At 39.5% G+C, this 21,830-nt stretch overlaps 1 long non-coding RNA gene across 1 annotated transcript in view; it reads left to right on the forward strand.

Moving 5' to 3' along the window:
- Positions 1 to 21,815: 21,815 nt before the first annotated feature.
- Positions 21,816 to 21,830, forward strand: part of LOC122807990 — a 268,277-nt gene continuing 268,262 nt past the window's right edge. The window contains exon 1 of the long non-coding RNA XR_006365753.1: positions 21,816 to 21,830. This exon is cut by the window's right edge and continues 115 nt beyond it. This is a non-coding gene — a long non-coding RNA (uncharacterized LOC122807990).

Here is a 21,830-nt window from a genome sequence, read left to right on the forward strand (position 1 = left end):
TCAGGAAGTCCTTCTACGTGGCACACCTCATCATAAAAGGGATCTCATCCAGGAAAAAAGAGGTCATTGTTCCCCTCTACTCGTCACTCATTAAACCCATTACAGAGTACAACGTCCCTTTTGGAATGTACCTCACGAGACATCTGCAGCAGCTGGAAAGGCCACAGAAGTACCTCACAAAGAGGATTACTGGCCTCAAACAAATGCCCTACACTGACCGCCTCAAAAAACTCCAGCTTTACTCCGTAGCATATCACCTACTCTGAGGTGATCTCTGCCTAACATATAAAGTTATGTCAAACCCAGAGCTGTTGGACATGCTACACCTAAAGAAATCCCAATCCCTCCAAGCTACACTCTCTAGGGACCTAAACCTTGTCACCACAATAAACAAGACACGCTGGAGGGATAGATTCCTGTCCCAGAGACTTCCTATACTCTGGAACAAGCTACCCATCTATGTCAAGCAAAGTTCTTCATTAGCACTCTTCAAGAAAAATCTTGATGAGTGGATGGGAAATAGGAAATACACCCTGGGGATCACTTCTGTGTCTCTGCTGGACAGTGGTATAGGAAAATAACTTTCTTGGGTGGCATAAGCTATGGAACCTTGCTGGCTAGGCTTAAGTAGGCCCTTGGGCCGATAGCCTTGTACCTACCTATGAACCTAGAGAATACAAAAGAGATTTTAGCACCCAGCTTACAAAAAAAAAATTTGGAAGCCCACCAGTGGTAATAAGTATTTATACTCATTGAGTACTTATCCAAAATATATCAAAAGTGGTATAGTTAAAAGCCACTTTATTCATGCATCTAAAATGACTACTGATGATGAAATATTTTTTAGATAAATGCTTGGAAATTACACCTTTTTAGGGCTAGGCAATATCCAGATGCTTTTATTGAAAAAAAAAAAAAAAAACTCTTCTTAGTGTTTTTCTTCCAAATGTAAGAAGCATGATTTGGAAGTTAAATATAATGATAGCAAAGAAAGACCCTGTGAGGTCATTGTGCCTGTTACTATTGCAACTGACAGTAGAGGTATTAAAAATGTTAACAGGAAAAATGGGAATGTACTGAGGGTGTACCACATTTTAAGTAAGGTTATATGAAAAAAACTAAGATCTATACACAAAAAGTCAAATATATTAAAAGATATTTTTTGAAGATAATAAAAATATCACAGCAACAAGTAACATGATAAATTCTTCTATTTTGGGTGTAAACAATGCTGTTTTATGGCTAATAGTTCTTATATGATTAATAAATACACTAGAATAATTCTTGGTTTTCAGGGTAGATATACCTGTGAGACCAACAATGTGGTGTACTATGCCCTATGTATGTCCCATGAGAATTTTATATAGTAAATAAATTAAAAGACAGGGTCTCAGAACATGTTCATATTATTAGATGTACAGGTGACAAAATACTTCACTTAAACGGGTCTATATTAGAATGCCGAAACCTCACTTACATGAATCCCGAAAGGCCAACGCATACACAGCAAACCGCAAGAACACCGAACATCCTTAAGTGCGAAATTCAAAATGTTGAATTGCCATAGTTGGCCAACTCCACTGCCCGCTACGTACTGCCTACCCAAACAAAATAAATATGAATGTATTACTATATATGCACTTACCTTAACCGGCACCCTAACCCTAAGGTCAGTAACTATTGCACATTTACGTTAGGGAGCTATACTGGATAAGGGAATCTTCTACTGACTTTTTACCTCACTAAACATGGTGTGGACAACTATGGTGATTCGGTATTTTGAATTTCGCACTTAAGGACGTTCGGTATTCATGTGGTTCGCTATTTATGTGTCGGCCTTTTGTGATTTGCATAAGTGAGGTTTCGTCATTCTAATATTGACCCATTTAAACGTAACACATAATGGTCTGGATTCAAAACATTTTTTATTTAATTTTTCTGTTACAGAAAGTTTTTTAATGATGTTAGGGGAACTGACAATGCATTATTACAAAGACATGAATTATTGTGGAAATTGAAATTAATGTCTTAAGGAAACTTGGTTTGAATAATGTTGGTAACCTGGCTATTTTTTTAAGAATGACAGCAGTGCAATATTGAAGGCCAGCTGGTTGATTTTATGCTGCATGATTTGAGTTTTTATTAAAAGTTGTGGTTTGACATGCCTAAAATGTCTGAAGACGTTATTGGCACATTCATTTAATTAAAATGCTTACATTTTTAACAAAGTGAGCTATACTCTCTGTGTTGTGCTTTGGACATTTTTGTTTATGATTACAGACTTTTATGAGTCTAAATTAGAACATCAAAGTTTCAAAACTTCGAATGTTATAATATCGACCCCATTCAGCGAAAGCTGAAAATATCGAAGCAACAGAAAACCAAATTTTTTCCTAGGGAAAGAATTTGGTTGTCCGTTTCTGTTGCTTCGGTATTTTAAGTGCTGTGGTGGAAAGTTACGGGTCGGGTTCAGGTAAGTGTGTGATTGAGTGTGGGTTAGGTTAGTTAGGGTTAGGGCGCGGGTTAGGTATGTGTGCAATTGTGTGGACTTGAGGGTTAGGGCGGGTTAGGTGAGTTAGGGTTAGGGTTAGGGCGCGGGTCAGGTAAGTGTGTGATTGTGTGGACGCGAGGGTTAGGGTGGGGTAGGTGAGTTAGGGTTAGAGCGCAGGTGAGGTGAGTGTGCGATAGTGATGGACCTTAGGGTTAAGGTTTGGGTTAAGGTAAGTGGATAGATAGTGGTGTGTGTATAGTTTAGTGTAGGGTTAGGTGTAAGATTTTAGGTGTATGTGTGTGGATTGCTGTTTGTTTGGTGTGCTTGTGTTGTGTGTATGTGTTTTAGAACAGCAATTTTTTTTCCCTAGGAAAAAATTTGCTGTTCTGTACGTTCAATGTTTTCAGCTTTCGCTGAATAGGGGTCGATATTAGAACATTCGAAGTTTTGAAACTTCGATGTTCTAATATAGACCCAACATTTTTATATGTGTTTCCTATGTATGTGTTACGCCATCGATGACTAGTTCTTGCAAAAGTATAAAGAAATAACTCAGATTATTTAGCCTTTTTTAAACAGGAATATTTTGAGTTTCAGGTCCTGTCGTCTTTCCCTGGGTCTGCCAGAGTGTCATATTTCTTGGCTTGCAAAACACAGCTAATTAAGTGGTTATCAGGTTTATTCACCTGCAAACTATAAAAGGTTTACCATGTTTACACTACCAGTAAAGGGGAAAATGCAGCTTTATACAACAGCAGTGAGTCAAGGAGTTGTCAATTTTGTGCATAATTTCTTTATGACCTTAGTGTGTGTGAAATAACAAAAAAACACTACACATATCTTGTTTTGTTTGTTTTCCTTAGCAAAAGGCATTCAGATATGGCAGGCAATGTAAAGGAACAGCAAGGAAAAGTAATTTTAATCAAAGTATCATGAGATTTAATTTAGTCCAGGCATGGTATACACCGAAAAGCTGATTAGGAAAGACAAGCCACCACGTGGGAAAAAAACTGCTAAATCTTTTTTTTTTACATTATTTAAATGTTTGAGGATTGTCCTTAATGGCTGGAAATGCACTCTGGGGAAAGGAAATGTGGCATTTAGGGTATTGTTCTTTAATGGACAGAATGGAGGATTTAAATTAGATACTGATGCAGGATGTAACATCTTACCACAAAATAATTTTAAAGCCTTGGGACTGTTTGGCACTGATGAAAGCCATGAGCACACTGTTAACTCATTCAAGCCTATAACTCCCTTTTTTGCTTTCTTCCGGTTAACACCCATAATGCCTTATGATGTCCAGACCTTATTTTGAGTTTGGTGTCTTTATCTAAGTAACTTCCATGCTAATAACAGGTATCATTGGAAAGGGCAAGGAGTAGTTAGTAAAATGACACTAAGATTATTAATTTAGGATGTCCTACAGTAGAAAAATGAATCACTGGTTTCCACTGTTTCATATTTTGATATTTATTTTCATATTTTTGTAACTGAGAGACCTACATGCTATTGGGAGGTATGGTGTGAAATGCCATGGCATGAGACAGAAACAAATCATTGTCATTGTCCATTTATATCTCATTAAACTGCAGATAGTGCTACTAGTTTGTTAGTAATTATGAAAATAAGTAATATTTCCATATGTACTTAATACTTCAAAAAACAAGTGATATACAAACTACTGCAATGCATCATGTGAAATCTTAGATGCTGGTGAAGAAAACTATCATTAATATTTGCACTGTAAATTGCAAATCTTGAGAGATATTCAATGTTATTTATATTGCTGATTATATAACAAAGCACATGTTTTCATATTTCTGTAAATACCTCAGTAAACATAAACTTAGAGAGGAATTTCTTGCTGTTATTTGAAAGTTTATGGCTGGTTAACAAAAGTATTCTTACAACATGTGTCTAGATTGTACAGTTTTCAAGATATGAAAATTTGTTTGTGAAAGTTTAGCAAAAAATGCAGTTCTGGGTTTATAGGTTCATAGCATCATAGGAGGTTACTAGGCCTGTGGCCCTAGAGCCTTTATAAGCCTAGCCATGTAAATCCTGGGGTGCCACAATTGTCCTTGGTTAGATGGGTGTACTTTACAAATCAGCACCAACTACCCTTGTCCATGAGGGACATAGATGCCACTCCTGGGGTGAAATGCTGCACTTTGTGTCTGTAAACACCTTGACCATTAAGCTATCCCAATCCTATGAATTATACTCTGTACATTGTGTTTGAGAGGTACAGACCTTAACCATTATGCCAAAGATTATTAAGGCAACACATATGTGGACATGCTCCAAATGCAGGAGAGCCTCAAGGTGCAGCAGTGTGTTGTTTTAGGCTTGTAGCATTAGGTAGCACCATCATGATATGGTTTAAGCTTATCACATTTCTCTTACCGAGAATCAAACCCTGTACCTGTTGTCTGTGAGGTAAATCCTGTAACCACTATGCCAACCCCCAACACAATGAAAGTAAATGTATTTAGGGTTGTGACACCCCTGCACTGGCCCAGTAATAAAGGAGCCTCAATTCTCACCACTAGCACCAGTGAAGGATGTACACATTGGGAGGCTGACAAGTAAACACACAGTAAAGTACAATTTACCTTAGCACACAGAGATCACAGTCAGTCTGGGGCTGGTTTCTCCCTCTTTCTCCAGATCCCCAATAAGACTCCCCATTGGCACAGCTATAGAGTTACAATCTCAGCCAAGTGGCCAAGCTAAGACCTCCTGCATCCTCTCAGTCCAACCAGTGCTTCATGTCCCTGCCCAAGTAACTGACACACACATTCTTTGAGATTTGACTTATATACAAACCCACAGACATTTCTGGTGAAGGCTGGCACAGGTTTACTAGCTATGCCCCCTTCTGCCCAGGCTATAAGGTAGTTAGCACTGCCACCAGCCAGCTCTTATCAACTACTTTAAGGTCCTTCCCAAAGGGTGACCAATCTTACTGTGTAATGTTACTATTATCCAAATGGTAAGGGTGACCAAGACTTTCAAGGCTATTTAAGAGTGGCCTGTACAGTGTCACCAAATACATATGCAAGTACACTAAGAGCTTAAATATCTCTAAACAAACAAGCCACAATTAAAGGTTTAAATATATTTAATAATAAATAATAAAAGAACAAGACAATACTCAATCAACACAGTAACTACAGAGTTCAGAATCACAGGAAATAATTTAAAACAACTTTGCAGGACAGTTTCAAATAAATACAGAAAACATCTAAACTAATCTTTACTATATTCCTATCTATATCTAAAATACACTATGCCTAAATCTTACTTACAGAGTAAAATGCAGGCAGAAGAGCTGAATGAATGTTTCTAGGTCCAAGACAAGATACAAAATGCACAGTCTCTGAGAGAGTTCCCAAATTAATATCAAAATATTACTGCCGGGTTAGCTAGATGACATCACTCTTTGTCATCTGCCTTCAGTTCCCAGGCTAACAAAAACTAAACATTTTTAGAATCTCTGTGTGAGAAGTACATATCTCTCAGAAGTTTGTCTAGAACTGGAAATTGTAAAACAGTTAAACACTTTTACATTTTAAACCTAGAAATTATTTCTCTCCAAGACAATAGAAAGAAACTTCTAGCTCCAGACATCCTGTCTTCTTGTTGCATTAACTAATGTTTTTATAGCACATCATAAAGCACTTAATTTCAACTTATTTTCTTAAAGTTTTATAAGCTAACTCTGTATGTTCCAGCCTCTACTATCAAAACATACATTTGCACGGGTATATAGTTCATACACATCTCTGTTCTTTTCCAGTAGGGTACATGGTGGTTACATTCTTGAAGTTCAGTACATAATATACAGTTCAACACACTCTTCTCCATCAGTAGTTTAATATACACATAATATATAGTTCTCTTACATTTGTAAGACAAGCATATGAATCACATTAATATTCACAACTGACATATGATTATTTACAAAATTCCAGATAGCTGGGCTAGCAGTGTCACAAGGGTCATAAGTGAATAGTAGGCTAATTGCCATAAATGACCATTTTAAGCCTTGCCAGTAACCTCAGATCAGGACCAAACCCTGTACGTTGTGTTTGTGAGGTGACAACTTAAGCCATTATGCCAAACCCACTACCCAAACATTGGCAATTGATTAGGATTGGAGTAGTAATTGCAGGATACACACTTATATTCTTCTGTGTAGATAGATGCACACATACACCTTCCAGATGACTGCAATGAGATTAGAACCCCTACCTAAGTACACAGATTAGAGAAGTCAGTATTATTTTAGTGCATTATAATTGTAGTATAATATTTATGAAAAGACTATGAATAAACTGAATATTTTTACTATATAGACTATGTCTTACTGATATTGCAATTTGTACACTTTAAATAGCTTTAATTGTTCAAAACATATTTACATTTGTTTATCTTATGCCATTTAAGTTTATTTTTCAGAAAATGCTCTGGAATACAAGGATGTACATAGCCTGCTAAAGATGTGATATTCCACACCACATAGGTGCTGATGAGTTCACTTATTCTAGCCACTGGGTAGCACTATTATATCAGAAACCACTAAAACATCAGTATAAAAATAAAAACGTTCAGTCTTCTTTTTTGAATAATTGTACTTAAAAAGGTAAATTCTAATATTTTGGGTGATGTGAGTTGTGAGAAGATAGTAATGGCAAAAAGACTTCACAATGTAAAAACAAAAACTATATATCAAAAAGCAAAGAGTTATAGAGATATTTCAGGTACCAGGGAAAGTCACAGTAAATATATCCTGTATGGCTAGTTTGATCGCTAGCTAGGAGAATATTGCACAGAAATAAAACCTGACACTGTGTCAGTAATTCAGGTTTCTACAAAAGTACCCATTGCTCTCATAAGTAAAGCAGAACAGAAATTGAAGAAGATGGGCAACCTGGGTGTCACTAAGAAGTGGCGGGAGCCAGCAGAATGGACAACTACTATGATTAGTGTCTCAAATAAAGATATGATATCACCCAATGATTACTCTGGAATAAACAGTCTCAGGAATACCAGTTGTTAAGTTTTACCCTTTACTAGATGCATTCCAGTGTTTCTGCCATACAAACGTAAAAGTGACAACTTGGGTATATCTAATATTTTATCGAGAAGACCCAGATTCCTTAACCTTTTATTTAGCATTTTGCCAGCATCACAGGTGTGCCAAAAGTAGTCTAATAAATTGCAAACTTCAAAGGTTTGTAAACAAAACTACTGATAATATGTGGTCAAACAGAAGGGCAGCATAATAAGACAGTGTTGCAACTGCTGACCAGATTAAGACAGCACAATTTCAAACTAAATAAGATCAAATGTAAAATTAGTGACACAACTGAAATGCAAGACACATATTTTAATATCAGAGGTCTGAAACCTCTTCCTAAGAAAAATGTATACAACAGTGAAAATACCAAGGGCAAAAGACAAATAGGCATGGTAGATGTTTCTAAGAATGATGCCGTACCTTGCAAAGTTTAAGATATACAAGATGATCATTCCTCTAAGAAAACTGTTAGAGCAAGATGTAGCCTTGGAATGGAGCTATGACCAGTGTAAAAGTTTGAAAAATGCTAAAAAAAAGTAATCACAGATGCTTTACTGTTAAAATAGTATATTGTGAATTAGCCAGTGCTGTTGCTAGAAACTTCAGTTAGAATGATACAGTAGCTGTTATTTATCCTACATGAAACCAGGCCATTGACTGGGTCTCAACAGCATTTACACATACACAAAATATATAAGCTCAGGTCAAAATGGAACTGTTAGCAGTAGTGCAAAATTCCACAAACATGTCTATGTTAAACAGAGTCAAGTGGAAATAGAATCTAATAGCCAAATGAAAATCCACAGCTCGAAGTTGAATTTGTTGGCAAAACAGACACACCTAAAGTATTTCATAAATATACCAAAAACCAAATCTAGAAAAGTGAAAAAAACAACACACTGAGCAGTAGAGATTCACAGTTTATTCCAACAATAAATGATCAACAATCTGGTAACTCAGCCATTTACCTTCAATGGGTAGAACAAATCAAAATTTCATTCAGTTTATACAAAATGAACTCCCACTATCTGCTCCATCACTGACACCAATTGAACTCTTAAAGTGCACATTTCCATGCGTGAAAAAACATTAAAAACATTTTTACACACCAAATATGAAACATATTTTTCTTGTGCAAAGTATACACATATATAAAATAAAACATATATATATAAAATGCATGTACACATGCTAATACATGAAAAAAACATATAAATGCATAAAGACAGGTTAAGCCCATTAATACCTACGTTTAAGTGATTTAATTAAATTTGATTACATTTAAGTTAATTTCCAAATTGAGACCCCTAGGGGGAAGTGTTCTATAATTCAAAACCATCACACCTAAAGTATATTCAGAAAGTATTTGTACATGGCACTTCCATGACTACAGTGAATGCTACTTAATCTAAAGAAGTGTGATTTAAAAGACTGGGGCCAAAGAAGCAGGGAAAACGGATAAAAGGAGAACCAAAGATTTTTGGGTAATGCAATTATCAATGAAAAAATATATAAATAATTTCAGAGGTGTACTGACACAGAGCTAGTGATACAATTACTGGAAAGGTGGTATAGCCTTATAAAAAAATCATTAGAAAGGAAATACATTAATCTTATTTTTCCTTCAAGGAAGAAATCAGTGGTAATGGTAAAAGCTGACAAAATAATAGCTCCTAAACAACTGGGAAACAAATGCTTGAGATAATACATACATCACATCTGGGAATAGTAAATTCCAAAGAAAGAACAAAAAATATAATGTTTGACCTAGGATGCCTCAGTCCTCACCACTAACACCAGTGAGGCTGTCTCATATAGGAGGAAAAGATAACAAATACACACAGTAAAGTGCAATTTCCCTTAAGAGCACACAGAGATCACAGTCAGTCCAGGACTGGTTGCTCCCTTGCTCTCCAGGTCCCCAATAAGACTCCCCACTGGCACAGCTATAGGGTCCAGATCTCAGCCAGCTGAGCAAGCTAAAATCTCCAGCACCCTCTCCGTCCAACCAGTGCTTCGTGTCCCTGCCCATGTAGCTGACACACACACACAATTTGAGATAAGAGTTTATACAACCACACAGACACTTCTGGGGAAGGCTGGCACAGATTCTCCAGCTGTGCCCCACCCAACTGCCACCACCCAGCTAATATACATCAGCTACCCAAAGGGCCTTAAAAAGGTGTCCAATTATTACTGTGCAATATTATTATCAAATTGGTAGTATAGCCCAGGGCTAAAGCTATTAGAGGGGCTTTGTACAATTTTACCAAAGGCATGCAAGTACTCTTAAGAGCTTAAAGTATCTCTAAACAAAACAGCCACAGTTGAAAGGTTTTAAAATATTTAATAATAAACGATTAAAAACACAAAACAATGCTTTTTACTACACAGTGCTAGTCAAGAGTTCAGAGATCACAGAGAAATATGTAAAATAATTCAGTAGCACAGTTCTGACATCACAGGAAAAAACACTTAGTCTAATCTTTCTAGTTTCTAGCTATTTCTAAGAGAAAACACACTTCTAAAATAACTTGGGTATAGAACACAGGCAGTACTGATGAGTTGGATGGTCAAGACAAAAATGTTTTATGCCCTCTGATTCTCTGTTTTTAAAATCACATTCCTGGTTCCCATTACATCATTCTATACACTTCCCTGGGTTCCCAGGCTAACAGAAACTACATTTTCATTCTTAAAATCTATTTTTGTTATATTGCAGCTGGTTAGGAAGCAGAGCAATAAAATACATTTGCATGTTTAAATCTAGCAATTTAACTCTTGGTTAAAACAACAGAAAAAATGTCTTCACATAGACTGTCTGGAGCCAACTTTAGATCAAAGGGTCACAACATGATTTTACTTGGTCAGTAGAGAGGACTGTTGTGACTTTTTTTGCAGTTCCACATCTAACAGCAGTTTTTTTCCATTTAAGACAACAAGCCTGTACCTTACATTAATATTTACAAATGAGAGAATTATCTATAAAATTCTATCTGGCTAGGCTGGCAGCCTTCACATCCCCACCCCGGAGAACTCAAGCTAGTTTTTCAAGTGACCCTTGAGAAATGCTGATTCCCCTGTCTTGAGAGCCCATCTGCATTGGCATTGCTAATCCCACTGCGGCACTGCACTGACATATCATATGCTTGCAACCCCAGGCTCCATCTTAGCAACTTGGCCTTTTGCTGACTGGCTCTGTTTAACCATGTTAGGGAGTTGTGATCTGTCATAACACTAAATTTCCTTCCATACAGATAAGACTAAAGTTTCTGCAGTGCCCACACTATGGCTAGACATTTCTTTTCTACAGCTGCATAGCATTCCTCCCTGGGTTGGAGCCTATGACTGAGATAAACCACTGGGTGCTCTTCTCCCTCTGACGAAATCTGGCTAAGTACAACGCCCACACCATGGTTTGAAGCATCCACCTGCACAACAAATTCTTTGCTGTAATCTGGACTGGCTAACACAGGGAGTCCTCCCAGAGCTTTTTTAAACTTCTGGAAAGCCTGCTCACATGCTGGGGTCCACACTACCTTATCTGGCCTGTTCTTCCTTATTAGGTCTGTGAGGGGAGCAGCTATGGTACTATAACTGGGGACAAACTTTCTGTAGTACCCTGCTGTCCCTAAAAATGCCCTCACCTGCTTTTTAGTAACAAGTGCAGGCCATGCATGAATGGCTTGCACTTTGGCAGGTTCTGGCCTTATCTTAGTACTCCCCACTCTATGTCATAGGTAGGAGACCCCTGCCATACCCACCTGACATTTGCTTGGCTTAATGGTCAACCTTGCCCTCTGTAGTCTGCCCAGCACCTCCCTGACATGCTGAAGGTGCTCTGGCCAGGAATGGCTGTGGATGGCAATATCATCTAGGTAAGCAAGGGCAAACCCTTCTGCTCCTGCTAGGATACAATCTACCGGCCTCTGGAAAGTCACTGGGGCATTCTTCATCCCAAAGGGCATCGTTGTGAACTCATACAAGCCAAAAGGAGTCACAAAGGCTGACTTCTCTCTAGCACTGGGAGTCAAGGGCACCTGCCAGTAACCCCTGGTAAGATCAATGGTTGTAAGGTACTTAGTCCCACCCAGCTGATCTAGGGCCTCATCTGTCCTAGGCATGGGGTAAGCATCTGCCTCTGTGTGACTATTTAATTTCCTGGAATCCACACGAATGTGGTGCTGCCATCCTTCTTTGGCACCAATACCACTGGGGAGGCCCAGGGACTGATGGACTCCTGAATCACCCCTAGTTCCAACATCTCCTGTACCTCTTCCCTCAGAGTCTGTTTGACTCTCTCAGGCACTTTACAAGGGGCCTGCCTAATAGGCCTTTGGGGTCCTGTAGACACCTGGTGCTGCCCCAGGTGGGTGCTCCCTGGTTTCCCAGTGAACATGTCCCCAAATTCCTGCAACACTGCTCGCATTTCTCGAACCTGGGTAGGAGACAGCTGCTGGGACATTTTTACCCCTTCCACTGAGGTGTCAGCCTGAGCCTCACTGAAAAGATCAGTCCCCAGATCTCCCTCAGACTCCTCCTGCAATCTACTGCAAATGCTCAGGACAAGGGCCTCCCTATCATGGTAAAGTTTCATCATAACATGGTACAATATGTGCCCCTGCCTTCTGCCTAGCAGTTCCACCATGTAGTTAACATCACTTACTTTTCTTATCACCTTGTAGGGTCATTCCCAAGCTGCTTGCAGCTTGTTGTGTCTGACAGGAATGAGAACCATTACCTGCTGCCTCACAGCATAATCTCTAGCTCGAGCATTACTGTCATACCACACCTTTTTCTGTTGTTGGGCTTCTGCCCGGTTCTCCTGGGCCAAGCCCATGAGTTCCCTGAGCCTTGTTCTGAGGTTTAGGACATATGCCACAACAGACTCCTTGTGGGATTCACACTCACCCTCCCACTCATCTCAAATTAAATCTAGAGGTCCCCTCACCCTATGCCCATACAGCAACTCAAAGGGTGAAAAACCTGTGGATTCCTGGGGAACCCATCTTTAAGCAAACAACAGATGCGGTAAATATTTGTCCCACTCCCTCTTAAACTGATCTGCAAATGCCCGTAGCATGGACTTGATTGTAGAGTTTAACCTCTCAACAAGACCATTAGTCTGGGGATGGTAGGGGGTGGTCTTCATGTGCTTTACCCCACAGGACTTCCACAGAGAAGCCAGCAGGTCTGACATGAAATTGGCACCTCTGTCAGTCAGTATTTTTTTTGGGAAACCTACCCTGCTAAAAATCTCTAACAAAGAATTTGCCTTCTCTGCCTCAATAGAGGACAAAGCCACTGCCTCAGGGTATCGTGTAGCATAGTCCACTACCACTAGGATATACTTTTTCCCTGTGAAACTTGGGGTACTCAGAGGACCCACAATATCCATAGCTACCCTCTGAAATGGCTCCTCAATCACAGGCAAAGGCATCAAAGGAGCTCTCACCTTGTCTCCTGCCTTGCCTACCTTTTAGCACTGATCACAGGTCCTGCAGTACCCTGTTACATCTCTGGAAATTCCAGGCTAATAGAAGTTCTGCATAATATGTCTCTTTGTACGTTTTATGCCCATATGACCTGTAAAGGGAATATCATGGGCTATGGCTAGAAGCGCCAGATGGTAGGCTCTAGGCACTACCAAATGCGGTACTCTCTCACCTTCTAGCCCTCCCTCAGGGGTCCACTCTCTGTATAGTAACCCTTTGTCCCAGTATATAGATTCCCCCTTTCCTTGAGAATCAGGTGCCTCCCTAGCTACCTGCCTCAGGCCTTGCAATGTTGGGTCTGAGAGCTGAGCCTGTCTCACCTCTCTCCTTCTAACCCTTCCCAGCTCCCCTTCCACAGGAGGTCTGGCATTCTCTGACAGTGGTGCTTCACTGTCAGCCTGGGTACTACTACTCACCTCTACCTTTGCAGTCCCTCGGTCCAAGGGACCATCAGTACCCACAAGCAGCTGTGGCTCACATTCAGTCTCACTGCTACAGAGTAGCTAACTCCCTAAAGTAACCACCTCAACAGTCTTGGCTGCAAGTATGCAGTCTGTCTGGGTCTCCCCCAGGCTACCAGAACTACATGCATGTCCCTTAGCCTGACTGCGTATAACTGCATAAGCATATGGTACTGCCTCATCCAAATCCTTCCCTATCAGGACATTTGCAGGATGGTAGTTCGGTACCCTTGTTATCTCAAGGCAACCTACTATTAGCATTTTGTCTTTCCCACTTAGTGGCTCCCTCATCTTTTGTTCCCCACCTTGCATCTGTGGACATCTGTATGCCACATGGTCCCACTGGTTGCGTTCAAAACATTTAACCCTAGGTCCTGGACATGTACCTGGACTAGTGGCTTCTCCTGCTACTGGCAGATTCTGTTGGGGCAGTCTGTGCTGCCTACCATGGGTTCCTTTAGACCCATGAGCAGTACTGGGGGTCCCTTTCCTGTGCAGGGCTGCCCTGCTTGCTAGGTATAGGTCTCCCTTCTTCCCCAACTCATCTGAAGTAGCACATTGTCTATCAACTAACCAGATCCTCATGTCCTTAGGCAAAGAGCTAAGAGCTTGTTCCCTCACCAAACGGTCTGCCAACCCTTCAAAACTGGTGACCTGACATCCACTCACCCACCTATGGAAATAAGTGCTCAGTTCAGCAGCATATTCACACACACTTTCATCTGCCTTGCGTCTATGCTCATGAAACTTTTTCCTATATGTTTCAGGTGTTAGCTTAAACAATTTTAACAAATGCTTTTTAACAGAAGTATAATCAAACATGCAACGTCAGACATTTTTGACAATACAGTTACAGCTTTACTATGGAGTAAGGGGGTCAGGAACCGTACCCAGATCCTTTGGTCAACAACATACACCCTCAGCATGCCCGACAGGCAGCTCACAGTGACCTTCTCCTTGTTCAGCCTGGTGAGCGGGACGTCAGTGTGCCTGATGATAGAGTCACCTATTACAAGTGTATCAGGTGTGTTGTGTAGCCTTAAGGGCTGTGACTGTTCGGCACACTGGCTTTGTGAGCTGTGTGTTGCACGTGTTTTGTTTTGGGGTAGCGGTTGCTTGGGTGTCTGCTTTGGAGGTCTCTGCTGCTTAGGCAGATTTTTATTTAGAGCCTCCGAGTATGTTTTTGTGTGTTTATGTGTTTGGTTTGCTGTCGTGGTAGGTCTATGTGAGACTGGAATTGTAGTGAGTGTGGTTTCCTTCTCCTCCTGACTGGTTACACCAGTACTGAGTTGAGAGAGCTTAGCCTCCAGTTTAGCTATATGGTTGCATCTGTCACATGTGTTGGAATTTGTTGGGAGGAGGAGAGGGTTGTCTTTGTACCTGATGCAGTTGTAACATTGCCTCAAGATTCCCAGATTCACCAGCTGGACCGGAGAGGAGATTGACAACTGACCTTTGGACATGCTAGAATAGTATTGGGAATTCCTTTATAATTGAAAAAAAGGGCCAGTGGGGAACAAGGTACTCAAGGGGAGTTTGTGAGGGTGTAGTGCTTTTAATTTTTTAGTGCTGACTTAGTGAGCAAGTGCCAGGTAACTTAAATGCAATGTGTTACAGGTAACTTAAATGCAAAAACGACAAACAGTAACTTTCTTTCAAGTGAAACAAGGAAATAAGTACAGTAAGCAATGCAGATTTCACTAGGGATCCACAGAAGCGCTGAAAAGCCGCGTTTTAGGTGAAATCAGCGTTTCAGGGAAATAACAAGCAAACAAACAACAAGCATACAAACAAAGCTAGATTCAGCAGGCCTGGATCTAGTCTATGCTACAGCAAACAAGGTGCACCAATTTCAGTAAGAAACAGTTCAAATATGCAGGCACTATAAGCCTTTAACTAGAAATTCCCAGCTCAGAAGGGCAGAGGAGTCCAGCCTCTCCTCCCACAAGAGTGCAGACCACGAACCTTCTTAATGTAAAATAACTGGCCTGAAGCCCAAGTGCTTAAACCAGAACTAATACACTTTTAGAATAACAGACACTGAGCCCTCAATCAGCAGTTCCCAACTTAGAATGATGTAAGCTACCTATCCTGCCACCACAGTGCAGGCCACAAACCTTCCTAATGTAAAACAACTGGTCTGAAGCCCAAGTGCTTAATCCAAAAGACTTAGAATGATTGCTACACTTTAATCAAGTTACTACCAAGCAGTAATAAATACAATTGAATACTTTAAAGAATGCCTGGATTAGTGCTCAAGTTATACAAACAAAGCTAGATTCAGCAGGCTTGGATCTAGTCTATGCTACAGCAAACAAGGTGTACCAATTTCAGTAAGAAGCAGTTCAAATATGCAGGCACTATAAGCCTTTAACCCGAAATTCCCAGCTCAGAAGGGCAGAGTCCAGCCTCTCCTCCCACAAGAGTGCAGACCACGAACCCTCTTAATGCAAAATAACTGGCTTGAAGCCCAAGTGCTTAAACCAGAATTAATACACTTTTTGAATAACAGACACTGAGCTCTCAATCAGCAGTTCCCAACTTAGAAGGATGTCACAGAGACTACTGATGCCACTTTAACTATGTGAGGTCCATCTTTTAGGCAGACTGCTGCCCATGTTACCACATAAAGGTCTATGTTTGAGTCTATTAGCTTATGTACAGTACCAATATGGTGGATGTTGTCCAATGCCTTGGTTAGATCTAGGTAGACTCTGTGGAAGAAAAGATCACTATCTACTGCCTCTGTAATCTTCTCAAAGAAGTTTAGTAAATTAAGTAGACACAACCTCCCTTTTATGAAACCAAATTGCTGAGGATTTGACTTTATGATGTTTTTGATATTGTAGTATAAGAAGTCAGACACAGTGCATTCCATGGCCTTACAGATTAGAAATAGTTAGGCTGATAGGTTTAAAACTGCTGGCTGTTATTTTTTTAATTTTCTGATGTAATTAAAGAAGGTGTTATTCCTCAGTTTTAGATACTGATTTCAATTCATGCTTGGCTTTGATCATCCTAATGGTAGTTTTTAGTTGATTTTTTTTTGTAGAATGTTTGATGTTGATAGATTTAGATTTGCTATAGGAATTCAGATTTTTCCCTCCCTTTATATAACTTTATTTATATAGTTCTTTACACTTTGTTGACCGAGTTAGTCCCACAAGCATTCTTCTGCACTCTCCCTGTTCTGAGCTCTGTCCCTCTCAATCCCTCTTAAAACTGGTGACCTTTAGAGAAAAGGTAGTACACTGCACTTAATAAATAAAGACAATAAATAGAGTTATATAATTCTTTTACTTCAGAAACTGCATATTAATTCACATGTACTTTATTCTGCCATTGTTTCAGGTTAATATTACTTATATTTTAAAAGTGTCCTTCACTATTTCTAGATTTGTCCCTGATTCATTTGAGATTTGGCCCTGATTTGTTGAAAGCTATTCTCACTAGACTAGTAGCCTCTTTTCAGGGGACATCCAAGGTGGTATTTATAGTACTAGGGGGAATTCAACCAGGACAATGGGGACATCCTTCTACTATTTTCAATAAGTGCCATGGAATTTTTTACATCCACCTGAGTTACCACCAATTCAGACTGATGGGACCTCGATTTGACATCTCATCTGAAGGATGACACACTCAGGAGTGTTTGGAAAATTAATCCAGCTATCTGGTGTGGGAATAGAACCCATAGCTTTCTATATAAAAGTCAAGAGTGCTGCCTGTTAAGCTACTGAGGCTCATTTATAGTAGTGGGTCATCAGTGTTTTTTTTGTTTTTGTTTTTTACTTCCCATGGTTAGAGAAGCTACTGACAGATTTATACACACTTTATTGAGAAAGTAGAACTCCATTGCATAAGTAACAGATGAGGCTGCATGTTGACTGGTGATATTACAAGTACATTTTGGAAGCTCATCACAGACTTTGAGTAAGTTTGTCAGTCTGAAGTCCGTAAACTCAGAATTGTTCAGAGGAAGAGGTGGTGTTTGAGACATTAAAGGAGAAAGTCACTAGTGTGCAGTCAGATTTAACCAGGAATGGAGATACTATAAGAGTAGTACATGTGAGGTTTATGTTGGCAATGACAAGGCCTAGAATGTTTTCACCCTTGTCCAAAGGAATCTTTGGACATATTAACACAAAAAAAACATCTTTATTGAATTACCACTTATGGCATAGGCAATCATAGATTTATAGAAAACAAATAAAACCATATGACATATTTTCAGTTTCAAACATTATACATTGCATATGATCTTCTATACAATCATTGTCAATCGAACATTACATAACTAATTCAATTCCTGCCTTCCCTTAAACCTCATTCCGCCACAAAACATTATTCTGCATGTATTGTTCCCACAAGTCCCATTTTATTTAGGTTCATAGGTTCATAGATTAGTACTAGGCTAACTGGCCCACAGAAAATTGATCTGTCTATCATCTTACAATCTGACTCATGCTGAAGCCCCATAAGATAACAACAACGAATTAAACAATTATTGAGGGCAATTATCTTTTCTTTGTACTTATGCATCACCTTGGGTGAAGGTAGGGTTGCACTTAGGATGAGAGTCTTGCCTGCATTGGATACATGCAATGTCTCCTTCTGCATGTCCCTCAGATAAGATAAATAATTTAAAATATTTCTTATGTTATGGGAGCAACAGATGAAAACATACGCAGGTCATAACTGTGTAATTGCAGTACTTCTTTGTATATATTTTTGTTTTTACACTGAAAAACATCATTGCTGACTATTCTTGTATATACAAATTTTTGATGAATTCACCTATACTATAGGTACTAAATCACTGTTGGACATTGTTTTCCTTCTTCTTTGCATATAGATGTGTTTTACACTGATTTTGATGTATTTCACCTTTACTATGTGTACGTGGTCTGAATTTGTATCTGTTCATGCTTCATTCATCTAACTGTACTGTATTACACTATTTATACTAAATTGTTTACTGTAATATTTGAATAACTCTGGAGCTGTTCTCCTCGAACCTCCACTGAAAAAGGTGTTTCAGCCCGGTTGGACTAACCCAATCAACAAATGTGAAATGTGAAAATAAATAAATAAATAAATTGTGTATATATATATATATATATATATATATATATATATATATATATATGGGATCCGTGCAGATGTTCGAAGTTTCACTAATTCGAAACCCTCCTCACTGAGTCCACTTGTTTGAAGCAGTGAAACTTCGAACATTGACTTCGGCAGTCACACTACCAGGCAGAATGGGAATATTCCCTTTTCCCCACTGTAGTGTGATCTCGGAGTTGGTAAGAATGTAAATGTAGTTTCTCAAAGCAAAAAATCTCTCTCCAACTAATGAAACAGCCAGTGCACAAATTCTGTAGTATCCAGCAAAAGAAGAAACACCAGGCAGCTGTACCACAGCAACATAATTTATTGAAATAGTAAGCGCTTTCAGGGATCCAACCCCTTCATCAGACAACAAGTGAAAAGGAGTATGGAAAGCTGACAAGGAGCCAGCTGGCAGAGATGTGCCAGGCTAGGGGAGTGGTGCATGGAAACCTGACTAAGGCAGACCTGATTGCAGCCATGGTTACATCTCCATCAGAAAACAGCAACCAGAACAATCAGACTGGCACTGGAGATATAATACCCTCAGAGAATGGACAGCTCAACCTTTCTGCAGGGGACTTAAAAATCCATGTGGCACTAAACAGACTTGAGTTGGAGGCCAGGCGTGTGGAAATAGAAGCAAATGAGACACTGAAGTGTCTAGAGAGCGAGGACAATGAGAAACTGCTACACCTGGAGGCTGGGGAAAAGGAGAGGCAGAGGCAACATGAGAAGGAGATGCTGACTCTTCACCAGAGTCATGGAGGTAATGGGGAAGGGAGTAAATGGACCTCAGAAGCACAACAGGTCAGTAAATTTCTTCCGCGGTTTAAAGAGGGGGATAATTTTGATAGCTTCATTCATATGTTTGAGAGGGTATGCAAAAAATCCAGGTTAAGCGCTTTCATCTGACACTTGCAGACTTCTTCAGAAGAAGTTCTGAAGAAGTATGCAAATGTGTCAGATGAAAGCGCTTAACCTAGATTTATTCTGTGTTTCTGTGTAATAAATCATTTATTTGTTTTGTGTCCGAGCCGAGGAGTTATTGAGGTTGCCATCCACACCAGTTTTTTTCATTTTAGGTGACGGTATAGTTATAAACACTTTAATTCTGTGAGTAGTAGGCAGTGGAGTGATTTATTGTTATAGTGTACTGCACATTTGTGTATTTTTAGTACAACATTGTTCAAGTTTGGACAGTTGTGAAATATCAAGGCTAATGAAGACTGGTGCAGGAAAGAGGAGTGCCAGTAACAAAGTAAAGGCTATATGTATTCTGGCTATGTCATTAAAACTGTTGCCAATACAGCAAGAGGTTCCCTTGTTTGATTCTCAGTTGAGGTGCTTTGTGTGTGGAGTCTGCATGTCTTTCCTGTGTTTGCATGGGTTTCTTCTGGGTGCTCTAGTTTTCTCCCACATTCCAAAGATATGCAGTAGGTGGACTTAAAATTGGCCATAGGTGTGAGTGTGTAGTATGAAAGAACAATCATTGCAGGGACAGGCGGTGTGAACCTTGGCTGTAAATGATTGTCACCGTTGAACTGACACCCCGACCCCCATATGCAAAAATGGGAAAAGGGGGTTGCGAATGGATGGACTAATTACTGCACAAAGATTTTGTGCCAACCTAATCCATGCAAGTAACATCTATTAACACATATCTCTCAACTATACAGATTTTTCACAGAATGCCCAGATTTTTGCCTCATATTTTTGGTCCATTCCTCATAAAAGTTGTATTTTTTTTTGACAAGTCACTGGGATGATCTAATGATTAAAGTCTCCACATAATGGCATGCATTTCAGAATTCATAAACCGTAAAAAAGTATGTTAATGCAAATCCTATTATTCTAAGTTTATAAGAGCAATATTTAAAATGTGTCCCTATTTTGGGGCCTTTGTCTCCCCTATCAAGTCAGGCTTTGTCCATATTTCTTGCGCTTAGAGGTTGAGAGGTATGATAACAGAACACTTTTGCGTCTTTCGGCTTTTCCCGGTTAGGGGTCGCCACAGCGGAACTCCGGTCCGCTATTGATTGGTAGTTGATTTTTACGTGCAGAGTTACCAGCCCTGACACACAACCTTCAAAGAAGGTACGCCCATTCATGCATGTCTCCAGGCAGAAGACGCTCTAGCGGACAATCGAACCGGACACTACAGCGTATTACTGTGAGGCGACAACGCTACCGCAGCACCACCACTGCGGGTTTATGATAACAGAACACTGTTAGAGCTGAACACATAATACTCTTTTACGTTGGAAGACATGTCAGCGTCAAGCAGTTGCAAGAGAGGGGCCACATATATTGATTATATAGGTCATTAATAGTAAAATTATAACCAAACATCAGGACTACTTCTTATCAAAAGAATTTTGGACAAAGACGAAAACATACACAGGCAATGGGCCAAAACAAAGGACAGATTTTAAGCACTGCTCTTTTAAACATAGACATTTTCAGAATAACAGGTTTTGTATTAGCATGCATTTTTTGAAAGCTATTATGAAACTCAATTGTCTAGCGTTATTTAGTGACTTCAATCGTCAGTGATTTGGCAGAAAATCACAAAGTTTAAGAAAAACGAACAACAATCTTGTCGGATGTGAAATATGAAGACAATCAAAAGTATTTTTGTACAATGCATTCCTTCCCGTCGTACAGCACTAATATTTCAGACTGCAAATTAGGGTTACCACCTGCCCTACTTTGCGAGGGACAGTCCCTCTTTGGGCAGTTCTGTCCTGACAAAAAATTGTAAAAATGGCAAATGTCCTGAGATTTTAGGACAAAATTATTTCCTATATTTTATGTAATAGTTGCATAAAACAGTTATTCTGTATCTAAAATACCTAAATGTTATAAGAAACAGAATAAACAAGTAAAATGCAACAAGAATAAGCTTTTATTTAGGCAAAAAAGTTAAGTTCTATCCTTTGTACTGACGGTACGGGTATGTGTCGGCCTGTAAAATCTGAATTTTGTACCAAAAAATGTCCCACTTTCGCCAGTTGAAAAGGTGGCAACCCTACTGCATACCACTTCTACTGTAAACATCTAGCTATTACCTCAGACTAAAAGGCCTAATGCTGCGAACGTCATGACGCTTCTATCATGTGATAGGATGACGCAGTGTCCGTTTTCTTTCTGGGAGATTTGGATAATGTCAGTTATCAGAA

Source organism: Protopterus annectens, chromosome 8.part0 (assembly GCF_019279795.1).
Source record: "Protopterus annectens isolate FY-2018-M chromosome 8.part0, PAN1.0, whole genome shotgun sequence".
Classification (NCBI taxonomy): Eukaryota; Metazoa; Chordata; order Ceratodontiformes; family Protopteridae; genus Protopterus; species Protopterus annectens.